The following is a 21,568-nucleotide window of genomic DNA, read 5'->3' as shown; positions in this document are numbered from 1 at the left end:
TTCCACGGTTGGGCCGAGGGTGTGCGAGATGGCTTCTTCCTTGCGGCCTTGACACATGCACTGTTGCCCACTGGCAAAAGAAGAGGGGGCTGAGGGTGGCAAGGCATATCGTCACACATCGCCAACCGCACCCTCTTGGGACCCAGAGATAGAGGAATTTGCTCTTTCATTGAACACACACTGTGGCCTAGATGGAGGCTGCTACTTAGGCTGAGCGGGAGCGGAGATGGACGCAGGTAAGTGTACTCCACCTCTTTGGAGGTGTTGGAGTCTCGACCGTAACACTGAGATGGTCATGTTCCCACAGTAAGAACATGAGCAATCCACAAACGCAGGCTCAGTGTGCCTAATGCCTAAACACGTGTGTGGCGAGGGGGGCGTGGTTTAGCGGGTTCTGCAACAGGAGGGAGCGTCAGGGGAGGCGCGGTGATTGAACGGGTTGGATGCAAATTACGAACACCTGTTTCTCGTTCCAGTAATTGGCGTGGAGACAGGATAAAACGCCAGGAGAAGCAGGAGTGGAGGAGAGAGAGAGCCTGCTGACAGTCGTGTGTGCCGTCTGGATTATTGGAGTGAAGCCCGTCTTCGGATGTGGAGAATTGAAGTGTGCGTTGCACCGAGCTTTTGTTTTGTTGTGTTCTTTGTGTGACATTTTCTCTTTGAGAAAGAATAAAGCGACTGTCAGCAGCTAAAGCTGATCCCTGTCCTCTTTCCTCCCACAACTACGAACCTTACCACAACGTGATACAGCGATCATGATGTCATCCGGCACCAGGAAACGCTTGAAAAAGATGCAGTATCACACCAGTGTTGCTCTTTTAGTAAAATTAGTGCTTTTTCAGTGCTTAAGCACGAAGGGAAGTGGCCATGGCACAACTGGCAGGTTGGTGAGGTATAACTGCACTATTGCAGCCTGCAGTGGGCGCTCACACTTGTTGGAAACGCAACAACCGGCTTTCAGCTTTATAAACAGCGATCATTTTGAAGACACCCAACTCTCTTGCAGTGCTGTGAAAACAGCAGTTTTTGAACTTGTGAGCTTGCAACCACCGTTGCAAGTGGCGTCACACCAACACCGAGAAATTTGATATTCAACAGTATTATTGACATTTATTCAACAGTGCTTTGATCAGCCTGCATTGACACTATTCTTGAAGAGCTGCTGTGCAGCAAACATTATGTACCAGTTATCAATGTAAATCTGCTTTGATACAATCTGCATTGTAAAAAGCGCTATATAAATAAAGGTGACTTGACTTGAAAGAGGCTTGTTCCTAAGGAGTGCTCGTTTTTTAAAGTCGACACTCTTAGGAGACTGTAGAAGCAGAAACAGTGATCCGCTTGGCTCTGAAGCGAAAGACAAATGTGTCTTCAACTGCTTCCGTATTTATACCCACTGAGCGGGGCTCATTTAGTTTACACTCGAATGTGATTGGGCTCTCCGGTAAGATCTCAATACATAGATGACGTCGACGTAACGTTGAACGTGACCGACTGACAAGGAACTATTATTATGTTGGCGTGAGAATGCCAACATACTAATGTTGTAAGTTTAAATAGAATATCTGTATGTTCTTACATAAATATTGTTGTTATTCATGTTTTTAGTGCTCAGCAGGAGAATGAGACCTATGAGGAGAATCATGTGTTTCAGGAAATGGTGGAGGAGCAGCTTTTGCAGTTGGTCACGCGAGAGGTTATTGACCTTCTAAGTGAGTTTCCCTTATGTATGTGAAGCCTTTCAAGTTTGCTTCACTTTTTTTAACAAAAGAAGAAAAAAAACTTTGTAAATGTGTTTCAGGTGTGACTTGCATTACAAGAAAATGTTCAAAGCTATCTGCAAACAAAGAGGACGCAGATGGTGAGTTAATGATCACATTTAGTGGTGTAAATTCAACAAGAAAATTAGAGTCAGGCCACTCAATAATAAAAATTATATAAACTTTATTTGCCTGAAATTGCGATCCAGGGTAGATCTTACAATCAAAACATATCTCAAGAGCTACAAAATTAGCTTGAAGCAAAACAGAGTATTTATTCAGTAAAACCATACATATTAATTTATCATTGAACAAAGACTTTCAAAGTTGATTGGATAAGCTAATGAACAGATTGGCCTCTTACTTCCTTTTAGCAAATATGTACACTAGGGTTATAACCTTTTGACTATTTTTCAAAAAGATTTCCTATATCATAAATCAATTAACTTAATTACTTAAATTACCTAAAAACAATGAAAAAGTCCCTAATTCATCTGAGTTTAAAAAAAGGTCACCCCATTTAAAAAATTGGAACAATGCCAAATGGTACTGCTTATAAGTAGCATTTCCTGAAACTTTCTTGAAGTGTTTAGAACTTTCTGGAACTTTCTAGAGCTGTTTTTCTAGAAGAATCCAAATCTTTGTATACATATATATAGGAGTGAGGGACAGAGAGAGAGAAGGAGCTTTATGAGCAAACAACTGAACTTAATACTTTTTGATATTTGTTTCAGTAGCAATATATGTCACTCAAAATAAGTAATGATAATACCATACTGAAAAACAAAGCTAACTGAACCAATAATCTAGATTTCATAAATCACATAAAAGAAGAGGATGTGTGAAGAAAAGTGCAGAATGCCCCTCCAAATGCATATTATTGGTCGGTACCAGTTTCTTGGAGCAAAAATCAAAGGAAGAAAGGAGCAAATAGTGGAAATACCAAGAACTAATCGGTTTGCAGAACGTGCATTCAAAGTGATTGTAAGTGCATGCTGCCTACAGAAACAAAGACAAACTCCAACTTTGATTTATTCTAAGCAATAAGCAGTGATGTACAGTACACTGTAGTACTGTACAAGTATTTATTCACAAGTATTTGAACATTTGTGAGCTTTTTTTTTTTTATCATAATACATGCAATATGCAAATTAAATATAAAGTTACAAAGACCAAAAATGATTTGTTTGATTTTGGGGTGACCTTTTCTAAAAGGATATTGAAATAAAAATTAATGTCTTTAATTTGATGAACTTTTGCAGAAAAACAAAGTCCAGGAACATGAAGTTGTAAAAAAAAAGTTATAACCCTAGTGTACAATTTCCAGTTTATCTTCATCCAACCACATAAATCAATATTTTTTTAAAGGTGCCCTAGAACGTTTTTTCACGATTCATTTAAGTCTAAGGTGTCCCCTGAATGTGTCTGAAGTTTCAGCTCAAAATACCCCATAGATGTTTTTTTTTTATTAATTTTTTTAACTGCCTATTTTGGGGCATCATTAACTATGCACTGATTCAGGCTGCAGCCCTTTTAAATGTTGCGCTCCCAGCCCCCCCCCCCAGCCCCCCCCCCACCTCTCGACTATAATACAGTGCATTTACAAAGTTCACACAGCTAATATAACCCACAAATGGATCTATACAAAATGTTCTTCATGCATGCTGCATGCATGCTTTGGATCATGTGAGTATAGTATTTATTTGGATGTTTACATTTGATTCTGAATGAGTTTGAGGCTATGCTCCGTGGCTAACGGGCTAATGCTACACTGTTGGAGAGATTTATAAAGAATGAAGTTGTTTATGAATTATAGACTGCAAGTGTTTAAAAATGAAAATAGCGACGGCTCTCTTGTCCTCGTGAATACAGTAAGAAATGAAGGTATCTTTAACCACATTTAACAGTACATTAGCAACATGCTAAGAAACAATTCACAAATATCACTAAAAATATCATGATATCATGGATCATGTCAGTTATTATTGCTCCATCTGCCATTTTTCGCTATTGTTCTTGCTTGCTTACCTAGTCTGATTCAGCTGTGCACATTCAGACGTTAATACTGGCTGCCCTTGTCTAATGCCTTGAACATGGGCTGGCATATGCAAATATTGGGGGCGTACATATTAATGATCCCGACTGTTACGTAACAGTCAGTGTTATGTTGAGATTCGCCTGTTCTTTGGAGGTCTTTTAAAACAAATGAGATTTACATAAGAAGGAGGAAACAATGGTGTTTGAGACTCACTGTATGTCATTTCCATGTACTGAACTCTTGTTATTCAACTATGCTGAGGTAAATTCAATTTTCCATTCGATGGCACCTTTAATTGGAAACATTTCATTTGACTCAGACTGTTCCCAGGCCTACTGACCTTGACTACGGAAAGAAGCATTATTCACAAGTTGTTTCTTGCAGCATTTGCTGATTTAAAACTTGAAACATGTAAGAGAGAGACAAAAAAGATAAAAGGGGCAATGTATCCTCTGTATGTGTTCTACCAAGAGTGTGACGGAAGGTGCTCGGTAGTTGTCTAAGGCCTTGCATTTAAGTGCCTCAAATACCTTACATCATCTCCATAATTAACAGTCAAAATCTAACCCTTACATGTAGGCCGTAACCTCCGTTGGGCAGCGATTGAGACCTTGAGTTCATCCCCTTAAACTCTTAAACCGTTAACATTCTCTAGAAGTAATAACTTTGTCCTCCTCCTCTAATCCCTCTGTCAAAAGCATCAAATATTTAGTATAATTAAAGGTGTTACTATGTGTCTTTCTAACTCGACCCGTCACCCTGACTCCTCCAGCTGCACTCCTCCCTCCCACGACGTCTGCAGTGGCTATCGAGTGCTCGGTTTCGCTGAGCTCACTCAGACCGTCAGTTTCACCCAAGTCAGACATCACGTCACCTTCGCCACGGACCTGCGGGCTGTCCATTGCCCTCTGCCCCTACGGCTACAGCTAGCTCCGCCCTCCCTCAGGCTCCGCCTCCGCCCTCGGTCACTCCAGCTTCACCTCAGCCGTCCAGATCCCTGCATCCATCTCGGGGGGTCGTCGCTGTGGCTCCGTCGCGGCCGTCTGGGTCTTCTGCCCTCCATCTGCGCCGTGATTAGATTAGAAACTCTGACTTAACTAGTTAGTTTGAAAGCCTACTGATTATTGTAATGCAAGGTTGTTGGTTTTTTGTGTGTGTGTTTTCTTTTAAATCTTCTGGTCAGGAGACAAGAGGATGGGGTTGAAGGATTCCTCAAAGGGCATTCATGAGCTCTCAGAATTGGGCAAGTGCCTTCTCCGTAGTGAGGTAACTAAACATTTCTTTGTGAGCTCCATCAGTTGGCTTCTGAAGCTGAGCTCTGTGATCAGAGTAATTTTTTTCTCCCCTCCTTTTCAGGATATTTATTTAAACCTCATGACTATATGTTTTAACTCCCTTTCCTGGAGGGACACCGTACACTGTGAAAGGACTGCTGGTGTGCTCTGCTGGACTTTGCTAAAACAGGTGCTGATTTTTCCTGTCTGTCCCTCTTAAAGTGATAGTTCACCCAAAAGTAAAAATTCTGTCATCATTTACTCACCCTCAAGTTGTTCCAAACCTGTTCTTCTGCTGAACACAAAGAAGATAATTTGAAGAATGTGTAACCAAACAGGCCCAGGGCCCCATTGACTTAAAAAAATCCAATGGAAGTTATTGGGGCCCTGGATCTGTTTGATTAAATATATTCTTCAAAATATCTTCTTTTGTGTTCAGCATACGGTTTTGGAACAACTCGTGGGTGTGTAAATGATGACAGAATGTTCATTTTTGCTTGAAAAATCCCTTTAATAAAGGTTTCAAACATTCAGAATTCACCGCAATATTTCTGTCAGTCTGCAATGAGATTAGAATTGAATTCTAAAGATGCCAACTATTATTACTATTATCAAACTATATTTGAATCCTTTATCTTATGAAAATACTTTTTGTGTGTATGTGAATGAATTCTTGTGCAGGTGCTCGGTGGTAACCTGCTCCCGGAGGCTGTGACGTGGATCTACACCAGTGTACTGAAGGGTCTGCAGATGCATGGGCAACACGAAGGCTGCAGTGCTGCACTAACTCAGCTGGCCTTGCTCGTCTACGAGTCTCTAGTGCGTTATTAAGCTCAAATATCATAGTTTGCATGTTTCTCAGTGGAGTATGCACATTTTTACATAAATGAATGCAGCACCACAGTAAAAAGTGAATTGCTATTAGTACAATGGCATACTACTACAAGTCGATGAACAATAAACTGTATTAAATTATAGGTCCTGGCTGTAAAGTAGTATCCAGTAACAAATTCCATCAGCAAAGTTGCATTCAGTAGTTTAGTGCTAATTAAAAAAATTTGCCTTAAGAAGTAAATTGTGTTTTTGTGAAGTCTCATCCAGGACCAGAATTGTGTAGACTCACACCCCCCTTTATTTCTCCATGTTGAAATGATGCTTCAATGCTCAAAGTGGCATTCTCTATACCTATTATCAGTTTAATTTTCATAAAAGTCATAGACGATCATGCTGATCCATATAGATTGAAGTGCAGCATCTGACACCACTATGTTATTGGTACTTCAAGTACACAAAGAACAACAATGTTAAAGTGCCCCATTATGGTATTTGAAAAGTTCCTAATTTTGTTTTGGAGGTCATGTAACAAGTTTACATGCATTCAAGGTCAAAAAAACACTTTAATTTTCTCATACATTGCACATCACCACATTGTTCAATGTTTCTCAGACTCTATGGATGAATCAGTCCCTCTAAATCCCTCCTTTCTGAAAGCCTGCTCTGCTCTGATTTCCCAGACAGCCCAGTCTGTTGTGATTGGTATTTCATTAAGACAGTAATAATGCGAGTTAGCCGGAGACATATAATATACACTATATTGCTAAAAGTTTTGGGACGCCTGCCTTTACGTGCACATGAACTTTAATGACATCCCATTCTTAATCTGTCGGGTTTAATATGGAGTTGGCCCATCCTTTGCATCTATAACTCTTGTGGGAAGCCTTTCCTCAAGGTTTAGGAGTATGTTGTAAGGTCTGCACAGGATCAAATTAGCAAGCCAACTATAAACTTTTAAGCTTTAACTCCTTGAACTTTTGTTTGTAAATCTCACATTGGCTCCGGCCTGGCTGACATTAACAGCTAACTTGACACATTTTATGGCCGTATCGATCGGATCCCCAATTTCTCTCCCTTGTGACTTCAAACAATCGTGGTCAACTCAGATCAAATTACTGCGAGCCATGCGGCCGCATTCCAGACGTCGTCAACTCCAATACACGCACACACACACACAGAGTAACACACCAGGACTCTCTTTAAGTCACATTCATTAAAATATGATTAAAATGTAATCCTGTAAGCCTGTATTCCAGTTTTAATCATGTATTTAATATTAAGTTACGACTATAGTTGTATGAATTATACCCCAAAACTTTATATGCGAGTGTAAGATTGTATCTATGTCTTTGTCTTTTGCACATTATAGCATATGTATTCGTAGTTTCATATATTAAATACATTATATTCAGGCTCGATTGTTTCTGCTGCTCATTCAGAAAACGAAGTCACTTCTACGTTTGATTCTGCAACACTGCTTTACGCTTTAATGCTGTAATAGGAAGTTATTCTCGTGGCCAGAGACTAATTTTCTTTTATAATAGTCTATGAGAAAACTGATCTTTTGCTGGACAAACTAGGATAGTCTTTCTCAAACCACTATTGAACTAATCATATATGTAATTAATAAATAATCTGTTGTAATTAATTCACAGTATATGTGCATAATTCCCTCTTTGGTTGATCTATTTTATAATTAATCATAACGCGTTATGATATAATTATATATATTTCACCCATGACTTGAGCTAATTGATTAAAAACCTGTAATTCGCTAAAGTGTTTATGGGAATTTTTGACCATTCTTCTAGAAGCGCATTTGTGAGGTCAGGCAGTGATGTTGGCGAGAAACTCACAGTCTCCGGCTCGCAGTCTCCGCTCTAATTCATCCCAAAGGTGTTCTATCGGGTTGAGGTCAGGACTCTGTGCAGGCCAGTCAAGTCCCTCCACACCAAACTCGCTCATCCATGTCTTTATGGAGCTTGCTTTGTGCACTGGTGTGCAGTCATGTTGGAACAGGAAGGGGGCATCCCTAAACTGTTCCCACAAAGTTGGGAGCATGAAATTGTCCAAAATGTCTTGGTATGCTGAAACATTAAGAGTTCCTTTCACTGGAACTAAGGGGCCAAGCCCAATGCCTGAAAAAGAACCCCACACCATAATCCCCCTCCACCAAACTTTAAACTTGGCACAATGCAGTCAGGTAACAAAGTAGTAACAAAGTACAAAACCCAGATTCGTCCATCGGATTGCCAGACAGAGAAGCATGATTCATCACTCTAGAGAACACGTCTCCACTGCTCTAGAGTCCAGTGGCGGCGTGCTTTACACCACTGCATCCAACACTTTGCATTGCACTTGGTGATGTAAGGCTTGGATGCAGCTGCTCGGCCATGGAAACCCATTCCATAAATGCACTGGTGAGAAAATGTAATGCATTAACAGTGAAATGAGATGTTTTCATTCTGATATTTCTCTACAGAGGCCTCGATATGCTGAGCTGCGTTTCATCATGAATCAGATTCCTGATATCCAAGTTGATGCCCTGGAGCAGTTTGATCAGAAGGCCATCCAATCCGCTGTAACAAAGGCAGGAGAGAAGAAGAAGAAAGAGCAGTTTAAACAGCTCATTGCAGGCGCTGTTGGGGTATATCTACTTTTAATATTATTATACATACTGAATATTATTTATTTATTTATTGTCATGGAATACACTTGTTTGTTCACAAAGAATTTATTTTCAAGATGAATTCAAGATATAATCTCTTGTCAATTTCATTATGGTTATTGAAGTCATGCTCAATTATATTAAAACTTAAGTTAATCTAAGCACATAATCAATACCTGAGATAATCATTGTTATTGAAAATACAGTTTGAATGTTCTTCCCAACTGAAACATCACAGAAATAGAAAAATGTAATCCCCTGTCGCTCCTCGGCTGATTAAGACAAAAACTCTAACATGGAAAGATACCTTTTATCATGTGTCATGGCATCGCATCATGTCTGATTAATACACAGTGTTATAGCATTTGAAAAACACCATTACATGTATGCTGTTCAAGGAAACGTCTCAGTTACATATGCAACCCTGGTTTCCAAAGTCAAGTCACCTTTATTTATATAACACTTTATGCAATAAAGATTGTTTCTGTTAAATATCTCTGTATTTGACCGAGCGGTTATTTAGGGGTTCGCCAATGTATTCGATTTCTCTAAAACATAAAATAAGTTAGCTTGACCAGAGTTTTTGTGGAAAAATGTATTGAAGGTTGTAGTAGCAAATCTTCAGCAGCGATGTTAGCATGACGTCCTTCAAATAATCCTAGCCCAAAGTTCTATCTGTGGAACAGAACTTTATATATGAAGACAAATTGGCTACAAACAATAGAAAACTGTTAGGATCAATCCCATAGGAGATTGATCTACCCTACAATCTACTCTGAGCGATGCTGTTTCTTTGTCATTCACACCCATCAGTTTCTATGGGCCATTCGGTTCAAACCTTTACAGACACAGATAGAGCTGATTGTATCTGAGGCACATCACAAATGTAAATGCATCTGACTAAAAATTTAGTACACACAATCTTTCATTTCAAAGCAGCTTTATAGTTATAAACAGGAAATTAAGGATTCAGTGATGCAAACAGAATTAAACACTGCTGTAAAGTAGCTATAAAAAGACAATTCTATGTCATTCAGTTGAAATCAGTTCAATGTTGATTCAGTTTGGTTCAATAACTCTGTAAAGTTCACCAATTATGAAATGAGTTGAATTCATCTATAAAGCAGCTCTGGAATAAACCGTGATGTCATCATACAGCTCAGTTCAGTTCTCATCCAGTAGTGTCAGTGTCGTCAATCATTAGTTAAGCCAATAGGCAACAGTGGAAAGGAACTCGGACTCCATTGGAAACATTGGAGAAACCAGAATCATTCAGGGGGCCAGTCCTCCTCTAGCCAGACAAAGCAACATGGTGTGGTTAACTCCAGTATGCATCATAAGTCAGATTGTGGATTGATATCATTAATGTCTGAAGCTGATATAGAACAACATCAGTTCATTTGCTGATGCCGATAACACCGTCCTCTCAGACATTACGTCATCTGGGAACCAGAGCTGCATATACAACCAAGATGTTTCCCTTTCATGGGTTCACTCGACGCTGCATCATGAGTCATACATCCAAATGATAAAACCTGATAAAAATGTTTGAAGATGCCCAGCCTGCCGCCATACAAATATCTTCCGAAGGTGCACCCTTAAATAACACATGAGAGGAAACTAGTAGATTGAGCCTGAACACCAAGATGTGAAGACAGTCTGCAGACCTCACAGGTGAGAGAAACCTCATCCTTTTTGAAAACATCATTTACAACCACCTAAACAAACAAACAAACAACTAATCTGATTTAAGCGACTGGCACGTGTAGTTAAGGTAAATCCTCACATGACAAAGCCTGTGCAGCCTCTCTTCCCTTTTTTGACTGAAAAGGCAAAGGAGAAAATGACTGGAATTCCAAAAAACTGAGAGTGAAATATAGTAGTTGCGAACTTAGGGACATGCCCTAACTTAGGTTGCAACATCTAAACTGGAAGAAAAATCCACATAAGATGAGCTCATCATTAAGGTCTGCAAATCAATCCGTTTAAAGCAGGGGTGTCCAAACTGGATCAGGGTTACCCTTTCATTTCATTTGATTACAATGTTGACATTTGATTGACAATATTTTATTTTGTCCATTTGTGTGTGTGCTGATAGAAACCCCTTGGACAGCAGTTCAAGAAGGAAGTACACATCCAAAAACTTCCATCTCTGTTTAAGAAGCCAAAGCCTACAAAAGATGTGCTGGAGAACACTGATGCTGCAGGTCTGATCGCTCTGTTCTCTCCTGACCGCGACAATTGCTGAGGGAACCACAGCTTCACAACACCCTCACTACTCTTGTGTGTAGTACAGTATCCAGTCTGAAAGTCCTTTTTATGGATAGATGGTTTATTGATACGAGCAAAGACAGCAAGGTCATTTGTGTTTCGTCATTTGGGTGTACAATGTTTCTCTTCTTTTGTATGGATCTATGTAATGGATCTGTATAATTGTTATTTAAAGAATATTATAACCTTGCTGTCAGAAGTTTTTTTTTGTTTGTTTGTTTGTTTGTTTTTCCTCCATTTAAAAAAAAAAAAAAAAAAATCTTTTGAAAAAGATTGAGAAGTTTTGTTAATTATACAGTACTATATCTGTTCTGCAAAACCAGCATCCAGCACTACATTCCAATAGGAGACAATGAGCTATTTTGAAGTAAATGACAAAATCAACATCAATTGGTATTTGACATGTCTGTGTACAGATTGTGTAAAAAGTGTTGTGATTTATACTCTGCAGATTTTAATAAATGTATACCTGAACAGACTCTCATTTTTGAAAATTATGTAAAATTTTTAATTACCGTGACAAGCCTGAATATGAACATGTCAGTGCAGCTGAGCATTTAGTCTGCACAGCATAATAGATGGATAAAGACATTTCTTCACATAGAATCCATATAATTCATTTAACGCAATTAGGTATTAAATTGTTTTTGATTTCGACTCTGTGCTTAACCATTGTGTGTCCATTTTTATTGGAATTGTAATAATTCACCATTTCCTTTCATAAATCTATTTTAGACTAGATACACAAAATAGTTACACTTGGGACCTTTAGATGCCCCCATTTAAACCCATTAAAATGGCACATTTGATTCCCAGTACCATTTAAACATAAAATCATGTTTTTGTTGTTGTTTTGTTTTTTCCTCAGGCTTTTATTCTGTTGGCAAGGCATAAAAATAATTTTTTTTTGTTATATTCTACTAGTTGGCACCATTTCTCAGGTTTGGCCTATGGAGTATATGCATTTATTATAAAGCACTGCAGTCTAGTTGAATAAATGATGCAGCTGTTAATTGTGTAGGTGTAGTGAGAAATGTGAGTAGTAGTTTTTTTTTTTTTTTAATCTGGCGCGGCATAAATGCATCAAAATTTATATTGTAGCTAATCATTGACATATCCGAGACTGTAAAAATCCCCCTAAAAATGTGCTTTAGCATGTAGTATACTGTATGTAAAAGAACTGATTATTATTATTATTAATAAAAAAAATAAAATAATTGGCATTATGTAATCAGGACCAATGTTGCTAAAAACAACTTCAGTAAAAGTGGAAAAAAATATTAATATAAAATATTTTTATGAGCTTGTCTTTGAGCTTGTCTTTTCCATTAGACTGAAAAATCCGAAAAAGCCCAGTGCAAAAGTCTTAGACATGTTAGTATTTTCACCAAAAACAAATGGTTTTAAGCCAGTTATTTATATCTTTTGCTGTAATGTGTCAGTAGGAAATATCAGTTTACATTTACAAACATTCCTTTTGCCATTAATTGTAATAAACCAGTGAGATTTTTGTGTGCACAAGGAGTCTGACAACAGCCAGTATGCTCCACACAGAGATCTGATCTCACTATCAAGTCCATCAGTGAAGAAACCAAAAAAAAAAAAAAATCTAAGAACCTCCCAGCTGCGAGTAAAGCATATTAGAAGGCATTGTCTGGAGTCTGGTTACTGCTGCGCAGCAGGTTATTGGAATCCCAGAGTGTATTGCCAAGTGATTAAGTTCATAGGGGGCAAGACGTCGTCCAACTCAGCAAGAGACTCTTAGGTGTCCGGGGGTTACCGATGTAGTCAGATAGCTATAATTTTTAGGCATCTTATGTGGTCAGAATACTAGTATTTCTAGTCTTAGGCATTTGGGTTTCCAATGCAGTCAGAGTAGCTATATTTATGTGTCAGGGTTTACTGACACGGTCAGAGTGGTATTCACCTGAGAATAATATTGCAGCTGTCGGAGCACCTGGTCTAACTTAAGTCAGGTGCGTAGGGGAATTTCTACCACAATTTGGCGAGCCAGCCAGGAGTCCTCAGAATCTCCCTCTGTCGGTAGATGTGGAAACGTCTTCATTCTGCCAGACTGCAAAACCCCATTCGACAGAGGACTATTCCTGGATGGGCTAAAATGACTTAAGGTATGATGGACTCCATATTTTTCCTTCCAAATGCTTTTAAATTAAATAAGGGGTTAAATTGAATTTTGAATTCTGTTAAGTAAAATTGAAGAAAATTGGTAATCACATTTAATTGATGTTTTTCGCTTTAATATTTAAATTGCCCAGGCTTAAACTCTTCTGACAATGCAGTGCTGGCCTGTTAGCTGTCCCGAGCATCCTTCATGTTTGTTTTATCGTTATGTTCTCACAACATTGCACTTTTAGAATTCATAAAAATATTACTGGCCAATTTGGCGATTGACACCATTTCAAATACTCGCCAACACTGCTCTGATTTGGGGCTTGGTAAGTGTTCATTTTAGTCCCTGTTTATAGTTTAAAGTAAGAAATATTAAAATTTTTCTTACACACACCTATCATTTCACTTCAGAAGACATTAGATGCATTCCGATTGACAGGGTCCCTACACAGCGTTCACTGCTCTTCTATTCCCTCAAGTTCACTTCACTTGACAAAATGCATTAATTCGGAACACCCTGCAACAAACACATGACGAAACTCAAGTCACGCATATTAGAGAAGTTTGTGGCATGATGACAAGATATACTTCTGTAAATAAATACAGAATAAATTTCAATAATTTAATTAAAAGGGGTGATGAACTGAGAAATCAAATTTTCCTTGAGCTTTTGACATATGAGGTCATCATACTTTAAGAATATCCTGTAAGTTTTAGAGCTGAAATCTTCCTTGTTAGTCCAATAAAAGCTTTAATTGACACCAGACCCAGCAAACGACAGGATATATAAAGTGGGGATCTATGACATCAAAGGGCAGCAAGCACTGCCTCTACAGAAGAAGATCAACGCCTACTTCATCACTGCATGTTTAGCCCCGCCCACCGATTCACACATGACATGCAATAGAATAGGCAGCCTAAGTAACATAGGCCTTGGTGTTAAACCAGATCGAGCTACCAATCAATATGCCGTTGAGGATTACAAAATATTGTGCAGTGCCTTTACTCGACAATAATGCAACATGTAAGAAACTGTGTTAATTCTATATGCCTGATGTGATATGTAATGATTCATGTACAGTCAGATGTTCTTTGTCTGTTTGTCAGTAAATGAAACCCCCGACTAAACGTCAACTTGCGTTGTTTCTCTTAGTAGGATAAATAATCTGTTATTTAACGGTGATTAAATTATATAAAGAAAGCGATCAAAGAAAGCCCCCTTTGTAATCGTTGAAGCAGCACGTGCTGAAGCGGTCAATCAAACAGCGCAAGTTTATCAGTGACTGACGCGCAAAACTCCCATTTTATTCAACAAATCTTTTAGTTATATCGCAATTGCACTGTTAGTAAAGATGAAAGCATTTGTTAGTGTATAGAAATTTAGTTGCAATGACGAGATCACTGCTTTCATGCTCTCAATAACATGTCTGTGATCGGCTACACAGTGTTCATCTCTGCAACCTTTTCATGATTAGTTAACCTTGAGAGCTGTAATAGTAAAAACGCACTAAAAGAGAGTAATACTTGGCTATTTCAAATGGAAAGATGTTAGCCAATCACAGCAGTGGGCGTCTCACAGCAGAAACGCCCCTTAAAATAGAGCGTTCAAACCAGAGGGCTAAAATCAGGGTAGGAAAAATGCCTTTTATTTATAAATTATGACCATTTTGGATGTAAAAAGCATACTAACATTGTAATTGCACCCCAGGAAACATAAAACAAAACAACGCAGTTCATGACCCCTTTAACATGTGTATATAATACATTTAAGTGCATTTATATAAATATTAATATAATACCCTATATGTTATTTAACATACATTTAAAAGTACTAAACAGTGAAAAAAATGCACATTACAATGTTTACGGTCATTGCTGTAACCATCACGTCTCACACATTATACCTGCGAACAACCACATACAAACCAAACCTGGGACTAATTAAACTCAACTTTTTTCCACCACCTTTTATTTTGGATTCCTTTCGGATTGGAAACTCACTTGTCACGGTGGAGTGCCCTGTGAAGTCCATTGATTCATCCACTGGGGTGTTCATTTGAAGAAAGAATATCTGGGACACCATGAGGGTGAGTAATGAGAGAATTTTAATTTACAAGTGGAGTAAGTCTCGCACTTTTTAAAATATGAGTATAGTAGAGTATAGTAGAGTATAGCAGAGTATAGGGGAGGGAGGGTGGGAGCCCTGGAGACCTTACAGGCAGGTGAGGGTGGAGGTGCAGACAGGTATGAGGCCTCCAGGGCACAGCCGGGAGCTCAGGACACCATGGCGGATCGGGGACTTCAGGAGGATCTACGCATCTCTGGACTGGAGCTGAATCTTGAGCAGGTGGGTGGGTTGGAGTGGACCTAGGGAACGAAGCAGGCTCTGGAGCAGATTCAGGGTCTGGAGCAATCACTGGCATCTGGTCTTGGGCTGAAGCCACCATATTACTCTGGTTAGGGGCCGAAGCCATCACTGGACTCTGTTCACAGACTGAAGCCATCTTTGGACTCTGGTCACGGGTTGAAGCTATGATTGGACTCTGGTCATGGGTTGAAGCTATGATTGGACTCTGGTCATGGGTTGAAGCTATGATTGGACTATGAAGCAGACACTGGAGCAGATTCAGGTGCTGTAGAAGGCACTGAAGCGAACTTAAGGGATAGAGAAGACACTGGAGTGGATTCAGGAGGTCTGAATGTTGGCCATCTTAGGTTGAGGATCTTGTGCTGGCTGGAAATCATATGAGGGTATAAAACTCTCCCAACATATGGCAATCGCTTCTTTCCAGTCCAGCCCATCCAGATCAGGAAGTCAACATATTTAGCCCCAATAACCCCTTTATTGTAGCATCATCCATGGAGCTATTCTGGATGAGACAACAATTTGGTAGTGAAGGTGAACAAATCATTGCTAGATTGTGCCACTGCCATGATTTGCCCCGCAAACTCCCACACATCTATTGCAATGCCATTCATCTTCTTTCTATGTTGGTCTGATCTTCTGTTACGGAATATTCTCAGGACAACAGGTATATCACAAAGAGGGTGTTTATTTACAACAGCAGGGTGAATACAACGATGCAGGCAAGTAAAGCCGGGTTCACACTGTGTGATTTATAATAGTCCTTTGCGATGGTTACTTGTCAGACTGTACGAACATGATCCTCATGTCACACTGTGGGATCTCAGCTGTCATTAAAGTCAGGCTGTACGACAGTCAAGACACGTTAAAAACGGACGCGCGCATGAAAACTTGTCCGGAGTTTTACATCATCAAAACATACACATTCGTGACAGTGAGCTGCATTACACGCGGGACTGAAATGGTGGCTAACAACGATATCTCTATCATTAATTTTGATCACGGCTTGTCTTGAAAAAAGAAGACAATTTGACGTTCGTCGTAGGAGAACTCACACTGGAAGCTTGTGCGCCAAATCTTCTGACACTGCCAGAATTTCGTCTGAGGTCAAATTTGAAAGCAACGGACATTAACCGGCTGTCGGTGAACATGTCAAACTAGCGATCAAAGACAACAGATTTTAGGCTAGGATTATAGGAATCTTTTAGGATTTGCAAAATTTGTCTCAGACGACCAAATCTTGGCCAAAATCGCACAGTGTGAACCAGCCTTAAACTGGATGAAGGGATGTGCAGAAGTAATGATGATACTGATACAGTCTCTTCTTACAGGTGCAGGTGGTTGTGGATGGATGATGGAGGGATGCACACACACACTCAACTGGAGGTAAGTTGTCACATGAAGACACAGGAACACACAGATGAGGAGAACACACTGGAGGATCGTTGGAGAACAGTACCAGGAAACGTAGGAGATAATCACATGGAGGATTCATAGGAGATCGCTGGAGAAACACAAGGAGAAGGTTCTCTAAATTCAAAAGAGATCAGACCCTGGAGTGAGGTGAGGAGTGTGCTTAAGTGATGAGGTGATGACGAACAGGTGCCGGTGATTGCTGAGTGTGAGCAGGTGAGTTGAAGGAGGGATTATGGGAAATGGAGTTCAGTGAAGGCAAGACAGACGGTGACCGTGACATGTATATATTAATGCAATTTTTAACATGGTAGTACATTATGTCTCAAAGCTTGCCTAATATTCTGTTACACACTCATAAGGATCTACTTTTTGTTCAAAATAAGAGTACATACTTCTAAGGCACGAATTTGGGATGCAGCAATGCTTTAAAAGTTAATGTACAGGTAAAAGGTAGCAGGTAAAAGTAGCTACTATCAATAAAGGTTCAACATATTAGTAATATTTTTAGCTACAGTGGGTACGGAAAGTATTCAGACCCCCTTACATTTTTCACTCTTTGTTATATTGCAGCCATTTGCTAAAATCATTTAAGTTCATTTTTTTTCCTCATTAATGTACACACAGCACCCAATATTGACAGAAAAACACAGAATTGTTGATGTTTTTGCAGATTTATTAAAAAAGAAAAACTGAAATATCACATGGTCCTAAGTATTCAGACCTTTTGCTGTGACACTCATATATTTAACTCAGGTGCTGTCCATTTCTTCTGGTCATCCTTGAGATGGTTCTACACCTTCATTTGAGTCCAGCTGTGTTTGATTATACTTATTCGGACTTTTAGGAAAGCCACACACCTGTCTATATAAGACCTTACAGCTCACAGTGCATGTCAGAGCAAATGAGAATCATGAGGACAAAGGAACTGTATGTTCATATGTGTCATGAGTAAGCAATTGAGTAGCTAACACTGTGTAGTGAACACAAGCGTCTTGCCAACAATAAACCCATTCAACATACCTGCACTGGGCTAATTTTTTTGACATGACGTGCCACAACTGTTTGAGTCTATTCATTGTAAAACTTTAAAACTTTAATGTCCTCCTTAGGGGAAATTTGTTCTGCAGCATGATAGCACCACGTACAAGACAGACAAATACACCACATTAATAGCACATTAAAAACTACCTCTTCCTATTTGAATTAAGCAAGTTGACAGCATATGGAACAAACGAAAATTTGAATCTGTTTGTCTTAGCTAGAGGGACCCTATTCAAAGATCCTGAGGGGAGTGTCTGAAATGAATCATAAAGAGGGTGAGATGTGTCAGTTATGATGTGATGCGCTTTCTTTATCACCTGAATATCCAATAAATCTGACAACCCAGGCAATTTGACACCCAATACTTTACTGCAGTTATTTACAACCTTTGATAGAGAATTCTTCTATGTGACCTTTAAAGAGGCAAACCAACTGTAGTACACTTAAGTTCGTAGTGGGGGAAGGAAGAGGTCAGGGACGACGAACAACTGCTGACTGAGTCTTTATTGAAAAACGGTTCAACAGAAGGAGTGTGCAACGCACAACAACGAAAATAAACAATCCACAAAGGGCTTCACTCCAGGTTCGGCATACGCTATCCACAAGGGCTTCTCTCCAAGTTTGGTTTACACCATCCACAAGGGCTTCTCTCCACGAACCTCGTCTCGACTCAGTCAACAGTTCCCCTCTCTCTCACACGCTCCTGCTTCTCACGGCGTTTTATCCTGTCTCTGCGCCAATCACTGGAATGAGTAACAGGTGTTCGTGATTTGTATCCAACCCACTCACTTACCAAGCATCTCCCGCTATTCTCTCCGGTTGCAGACCTCGCTGAACCACGCCCCCCTCGCCACACCAACAAATCAATGAAAAGGTTAAAATCAATTCAATATATGCCTTATAAAAAGCAGTCATTGGTGTCCTATCAATATTAAAATTAGCTAATTTCCGCAAACAATAAAATCCTTGTTGGCTCATCATACACAGTCTATCGGTATTCTCTGCAAAATTTAGTTTATTATCAATAATAGTACCTAGGTACTTATAACTTTCGACCAGTTCAATCAAATGATGACTGTTTGAGTGTCTACAGTGGAAACATCAAAGTAAATATTTTAAACTGGTACATTTGTCTTTCTGAACAGGTGCATGATGATGTTGCATTGAAGCGTCCATTGTAACGTGAAGCATCTCAATGCTCTGCTCACTTTGACGTGTTCAGGACCTGTTTAATCTTTGAACATATAAATGTAGCAAGTTTTGGCTTCCAATTCTGTAACCGAAGTTGAATGTCTTTTCCCATGTAACACATCAGTCATGGTCCCACTGCGGCTAAACACCCTCTGGCTCCGCCTGCTACAGTAGCCACGCCCCCAAACGCTATAGGTTGAGCTGGAAAGAGATTCATGGACCTCTCTTAATGTTTAGATGATGTCTGGAAGGCTCAATGTTTGCACTTTAGGGGGAGATAAACCCATGAATGGTGTACTTATAGTAGTCGATGAACCATAAACTGGGTTAAGAGAATATATTTTAACATAAAAAATTGCATACTTCACCTTTAAAAATGTTCTTTGAAATTCAAAACTCTTGAAAATGGAAATTAGAATTCTATGGCGTTATTTTACTGTCAAATGTCAAGAGCGCATTATTGTGAAACGAGAGCACATCAATGTAATGACTTATCTATGAAAATGCAACGTGGAATCTTATTGTCTGAGAGTGAACTGCACATGAAATTCTTTTGATAAAAATGGATATATAATTTCTTTACAATTTAATAATATTTAATAATATTAATAAAAATGTAGTCCATATCTTAGAAATGGCTTGGAATGGGGCACTTGGATGGTTTTTATATTAATAAGCTTGTTTGTAACTGCATCCCACAGGTTAAGTGTGCGAACAATTTCTTTCTAGAAAAATAAATAACGTTAGACATAAAGTTCCCACCTCAATAATAAAGCTGTGATTTTTAGTGCGAGTGCATACAAATGATACAAACATGTCTGCTTCATAATACAACATTAAAGCTATTAGTGAGCAAACGTGCCACCCTCGCCTTGTGATGGCTTGGAATTCCAATGGAAACGGATATGCATGTTTAGACGTAGGTCGCATGTACAGAGATCGGATATGTATCGGATTTAAAACCACATTTGGAAGTGGCTCAGATTGGATGCGGAAAAATCGGATCTTGTGTGGATTTGTGTGTTTACACGTGTGCAACTAATTACGATCTGTGTCAGATATGAGCAAAAGATCAGATTTTTTTGTGCCAGTGTAAACGCAGCCTTAGCTACTCATTTTAGTTGCTGAAATCAGTGTATATTCAGACTATAAATTGTTATTGCAATACTTGCGTTATTACTTCATGTTTGCAACACAGAAGTAGCAATAGTGTGTTGTTGAAAACATTTTGTGAAGCTGTTTAAAACATATAGCTTACGTGACCACTTCTTTCAGCGACAATGCAAAAGCAAGTTTAAATATTCCGGTATGACTGTAATTTAATAGACATAACTGAATCGTTGTCATTTAGGAATAAGATCGCGTTCTTTTGATTAATCATACATGCGTAAGAGCTTAAGTATTTTTGTATGTCATATTTAAACAGTCCTAGTGGTGGTATATTTGATCTCCACATTTTAAGTATTTAGGAATGATGATCTGACCCTGATCTTGTTCTGTTTTAAATCAGAAGATATTTTTTGGTAATTCTTTACAATAAGCTTTCGTTAACATTATTTAACTGCATAAGTTAACATTAACTAATAATGAACTGCACTTTTACAGCATTTATTAATCTTTGTTAATGTTAATTTCAACATTTACTAACACATTATTAAAATCAAAAGTTGTATTGGTTAACATTAGTAAATGCACTGTAAAGTAACATACAACTACAAACAGCTGTAGAAAGATTAATAATTACAGTAATGTATTGCACATTGTTAGTTCATGTTAGATAATACATCAGTGTAAACAAATAAAAACCTTATTTTAAAATGTTGCCTATTTTTTAAGTACACAAAACGTACGACCACAATAACTTTAAGAAACTTTTTTTGTTTGTTTGTTTGTTTAGATAAATTGGGGTTTGACATGTAATGTGATGCAGTTAGACTAGGTTGTTCTACAATGTTGAAAGAATTCCGTGTGCAGTTCACTCTCAGCCAATAAGATTCCACGTTGCATTTTCATGGATCATTCGTCTCTTCTGATTGGTTGATAACCATTGACAGTGTTTAATCCAGAAGCAAATTTCTGCAAGAGCACGGAGAGATTCGCGAGCACACAGGACACAGTTTGAGCACGCAGGACATCGTTTGAGCGCGCACGCGCTGTACCGGCCTCACTAAATGTATGCGTATTTAGCTATCCAGCGCGTATAAACAGCCAGGTGAGGTGAACAAAGAAAAGAGAGGATGCTTTATCCCGAGGTCCTTTTTCTCCTCTCCTTTATTTTACACACAGCAGTGCAAAAACAAGCTGTAAAACTGTAACACTAATAAAAGTACCTATTAACTCAAATTGCCTTCTTCAATCATTTCCAAAACCAAATGCAACACATACATCATTTTCTATTAAGCATGAGCCGCCATTACACGGGAAACAGAGGAATCTACACTTCGTGGCAACACGTTAATTTTCTTCCTACACATCTTAAGAAAACGATTAATATAAAATGCCTTATATTACACACAGTGTTACTGCATTGCCCCTGAGGGGAACACAACTGAGCGAAGTTTGAAGTAACTTGACAGCAGA

The 21,568-nt window shown here is 38.9% G+C and overlaps 1 pseudogene; it reads left to right on the top strand.

The window, feature by feature from the left end:
- LOC137019871 (exportin-5-like) overlaps positions 1–11,182 on the top strand; it is a 52,995-nt pseudogene extending 41,813 nt beyond the window's left edge.
- The last annotated feature ends 10,386 nt before the right edge of the window (positions 11,183–21,568 follow it).

The sequence above is a fragment of the Chanodichthys erythropterus genome, chromosome 5 (assembly GCF_024489055.1).
Source record: "Chanodichthys erythropterus isolate Z2021 chromosome 5, ASM2448905v1, whole genome shotgun sequence".
NCBI classification, from domain to species: domain Eukaryota; kingdom Metazoa; phylum Chordata; class Actinopteri; order Cypriniformes; family Xenocyprididae; genus Chanodichthys; species Chanodichthys erythropterus.
Note: the sequence above shows the minus strand (reverse complement) of the source record. Positions and strands in the feature narration are given on the sequence as shown.